Source organism: Orycteropus afer, unplaced genomic scaffold, assembly GCF_000298275.1.
Source record: "Orycteropus afer afer isolate SDZICR_OR568_19922 unplaced genomic scaffold, OryAfe1.0 scaffold00182, whole genome shotgun sequence".
NCBI classification, from domain to species: Eukaryota; Metazoa; Chordata; class Mammalia; order Tubulidentata; family Orycteropodidae; genus Orycteropus; species Orycteropus afer.
In genome coordinates, this window is record NW_006921769.1 from 4,989,781 (window position 1) to 4,994,564 (window position 4,784).

Consider the following 4,784-nt stretch of genomic DNA (forward strand, 5'->3'; position numbering starts at 1 on the left):
ATGTTGTCAGAAAGGACCATTCCCTGGAGAAGGATATCATGCTTTGTAAAGTGGAGGGTCAATGAAAAAGGGGAAAGCCCTCAATGAGATAGACTGACACAGTGGCAGCAACAATGGGCTCAGGTATAGCAAGGATCATAGGAGTGGCACAGGACCAGGCAGTCTTTCATTCTGGTGTACACGGGGTTGCTATGAGCTAGAGATGACTTGATGGCACCTAACAACAACAACAACAAATTGCACATATTTATACCATAAAATGTGATGGTTTGACATATGTATACACCCATGAAGCCATCACAATCCAGATAACAAATATATCCACCATCTCCAAAAGTTTTCCTGTGCCCCTTTGTAGTCTCTCTGTTTTCCCTTCCTGCTCCACCCACTGCCCCCAAGAACTCACTGATTGGCTTAGAGTCATTATAGATTACTTTCATGTTCTAGAATTTTATAAAAGATGGATCATATTGTATGTACTCTGTTTTGTCTGGCTTCTTTAACCCAAAATAATTATTTTCAAGGAAGTCCTGGGGCCCAAGATTTAAGCACTCATATTCTAAACAAAAGGTTGGTAATTCAAACCCACACAGTGGCTCCATGGGAAAAAGACCTGGTGATCTGCTCCCATAAAAATTACAACCTAGAAAAGCCTGTGAAGCAATTCTACCCTGGCATGTCATGTTACTAAGACTCTCAAAATCAACTTGATGGCACCTGACAACGATAACAATTACTTTCATATTAGTAAATGTCACTGGGGAGCTCTGGTGGCGTAGTGCTAAGGCATTTAATTGCTAGCCAGAAGGCTGGTGGTTCAAACCCACCAGCCACTGCACGTAAGGAAGGTTGGGCAATCTACTTCCATAGCGATACTGCCTCAGAAACCCAAGGTGGGGGTCGCTATTAAGTCGGGTCCGGCTCCATGGCAGTTAGTTTGGTCACTGGATACATCAACAGTTCATTCTTTGTAATTGCTGAGAAATATTCCACTGTATGGCTACAACACTATCCATTCATCTCTTAATGGACATTTGTATTATCCATTACCAGGTCCATTAATAGTTTTTGGCTTACAAATAAATGCATATGCAAATCTTCATATGGACATGTGCCTTCGTAACTCTTTATACATCTAGTACTGGAGTAGCTATATCATACGATGCTGAAATCAGTTTTCCAAAGTTATTGTACCATTTTATATTTCCATTAGCAGTGTGTGAGAATTGTAATTACTCCACATTTCACCAGTACTTTAATTTTAGCCATTCTTAGTTTTGTGCAGTGATATTTAATTGTGGTTTTAAGGTGCACTTCCTTAATGAGTAATAGTGTTGATTAGTGTCTCAAGACATTGGAGATGAGGTAAAAAATAAGAAATGAGAAACATGAGGCAAAAAAAAAAGAAAAAGAAATGAGAAACAAATAAAGCCAGTCCTATAATTCCCCACAGCTTATTACTACCTGGAAGAGTTTCCATGTTTGTGCACAGGAAGGTGGAACACAGGTAGAACTGTCATTCTCCCTGCATTGAGGAGATAGAGCTAGAAGTCCATAGAAGACTAGTAGGTGACAGTTCACAGAGTACATTATGGTGTAATAGAGAAATGCACAAAAATGAGAACACAAGACATTGCAGAGTCCCCAAGTACTGAGTACTGATCAGTTCACGCATATAAGGAAAGTAACCAAAGCCAGGGAGAAATCATTGCAAAGGATTAGAAACAGTGGTGATATATCACAAAGAGGAAAAAAAAAAAAAACAAACCTCACTTCCGTGGTGTTGATTTGACTCATAGCGACCCCTCCTTGGGTTTCCGAGGCAGTATCTCTAAGGAAGTAGATTTCCCAATCTTCCTTCCATGGAGTGGCTGGTGGGTTTGAACTGCCAGCCTTCTGGTTAGCACTCCAATGCCTTAGGCATTATACCACCAGAGCTCCCATCACAAAGACAAGATAGTGCCTTTTCCTAATAGCTTGACTGAAAACCTTATAATATACCTCTTAATTCAGGTAAAGTATTCAGAAGGGTTTTTGCCCAACAGTGGGTAAAATTAGCACACAGCACAGCTTAAAAAGAAGATGCAAAAGGTCTGGTTTCAAGTAACTTAACTGCATCCTAGACTTGAGGAACATCTATCGGAATACAAATGTACGCAGCACCCAACAAGGCAAAATTCAAAATATCTGGTATCTACCAAAAAATTACCAGGCATGCAAATAAGTAGGAAAATAAAATCTCTAAGAGAAGAAAAAAAATCAAAACTAACACAGAACCCACACAAATGAAAGACATAGCAACAGGGATGTTAAAATAGTTGTTATAATTGTATTCCACATTTTCAAGAAGGTAGAACAAAGACTGAACATGTTAAGTAAAGACATATCACATATTTTTAAAAATACCCAAATATAACTTTTAGAGATCAAATCATAATGTCTGCTATGAATAATACAGTTTGGTGATTTGAGTCAACGCAGAGGCAGCTTGGAAGAAAGGCTTGGTGGATACTTCTAAGAACTTCTGCAGCACCATTCTACGATGACCCATGTGGGGTTGTCATGAGTCAGAATTGATTCAAGGGCAACTGGTCTTAGATTACAAAGGGGAAAAGATTGGTGAACTTGAAAATATAGCAGTATAACTGTTCAAAGTGAAAAATGGAAAACAATAAACAGAGTTTCAAAGAGCTGTGAAACCACAAGAAGCGGCAGTGGACTAATACCCATATCATCGGAGTCACATATCAGCAGGAAGAGATGGAAAAATCTAGATGTAACATGATACCTAATAGTAAAAGTCTGACAGCTTCCTCCTCCTCCTAAGAGAAGGAACAAGCAAAGAGTCCAGTCTTATCATTTCTATTCAACATTGTACTGAAGGTTCTCCACAGTGCAATAAGGGAAGGAAAGAAAGGGAGGGAAGGAAGAGGGGGCACGGAGTGAAGGGAAGGACAGAGAAAGGAAGGAAGGAAGAAGAAAACACACATGTGATAGTGTTTACAGCTGCATCAATTGCCATAGACAAAATTGGCTACCAACAGTAGAAGGACATGTAAATTGATTGTAAAAATTCCTCTAATTGATTGTAAAAATTTCCCCTATTCTCCTCCCCATAATATCGCTTTGCAACTCCTTTTAATAAAAGATTAAGTCTCACTGCCCATCTCTTGTATTTAGGCTGCAATTGTGATTTGTGGTATGAGAAATGTTATGATAATCTCAAAACTAAGCCTTAGACAATCTTACCAGCTTCTCTCTCTTTGGAATCTTGTCATCACTCTTTGAACAAGTCCAGTTAGACCTCTGAAGGAAAAGATACTGTAAAGGAAAACCCACTTAATTGTAACTAAGGCTTCCTAGACAAGTCTACAGGGAGTTGATTACCAACCATACAACAGAGCCCAGTCATGACAAAATAACTGCCTATTCAACACAAACTGGTCAAGACCCCAGATTAAGCTTAGTAAAAAGAGAAGACCCCTGCACATTATCTGTAAACGATAATGAATGCTTACAAATGTGGGTGTGTATGGTACACAGCCACAGCTAACTAACATAAATGGGGACGAGGGGATTCTGGTATACTCAGACAGCGAAACACTACACAAAGATGAAAATGGGGTGTTCATTTTCTACAGACAACATGGCTGACTCTCATATTGTGTTAGATAAAAGTGTTGTTGTTGTTGTTGTTGTTATGTGCCATCGAGTCAAACCCGACTCATAGCGACCCCTCCATGGGTTTCCGAGGCAGTATCACTACGGAAGTAGGATTGCCCAACCTTCCTTCCGAGGAGTGGCTGGTGGGTTTGAACCGCCAGCCGTCTGGTTAGCAGGCAAGTGTCTTAGCCACTATGCTACCAGAGCTCCCAGATAAAAGTAGTAAGACACAAAAAAGTACTAGTGTTTTATTCCATCTACATAAAGTTTGAAACAGGCAAAATCAGTAAACAATCACAGAAGTTAGAATAGTAATTAACTCCTGGGAAAGGCAGTATCTAGGAGGGACTGGCGGGCCAATTCTAGGGGTTGGTAAATGTCCTATTTATCTGTATTCTGGTTACATGAGTCTATTCACTTTGTGAACATTCAATGATTTGTATACTAATGTTTGTGCACTTTTATGCATGTAATTTAATAAAAAGATTAAAAACAGAAATAGGTAAAGGATTGAACAGCAAATTCACAGAAGAAGAAATAAGAGTAAAAAGAATATCCGTCTCACTAGCAGTCTGAGAAAAGTAGGATAAGACAATCCTATAAATTATTTTTCACCTGTCAGTAGGCAATACAATTTAAAAGACTGAAATATCCAGTGTTTGAAAAGATTGAGAAAATATACACACTTTTCTAGTTTGTGAATTTTAGCAAGTAACCTGACAAAAATATTGGAATTTGAAATGCATGTAACTTTGATGCAACACATCGAGGGATCTATCCTATAGAACTGAAGCACTAATGCATAAGGACATACTTACAAGAACATTTATTGAAGCATTGTTTATAATAGCATAAGAATTAAATCATCTTGAATGTGCTTCAACAGGGATAGCTGTAAAAATTGCAGTTTATAAATAATACAGAATTAAGTTATGTGAAGATGAAAATGAATATGTTAGTCTTTATACTTTGACCTGGTATAAGGATGAAGATGGTAACTTAAAAGAGCAAAAAGTGGAATAGATATAGTTAGAGATACATACACAAGATTAGGCTGTTGTTGTTGTTGTTATGTGCCATTGGGTCGGACCCGACTCATAGTGACCCCTCCTTGGGTTTCC

The 4,784-nt window shown here is 38.5% G+C and overlaps 1 protein-coding gene across 1 annotated transcript in view; it reads right to left on the bottom strand.

Annotated features, from left to right (window-relative positions):
* MOXD1 (monooxygenase DBH like 1) overlaps positions 1-4,784 on the bottom strand; it is a 154,522-nt gene that overhangs the window by 78,987 nt on the left and 70,751 nt on the right. The gene's annotated exons all lie outside the window — the stretch shown is intronic.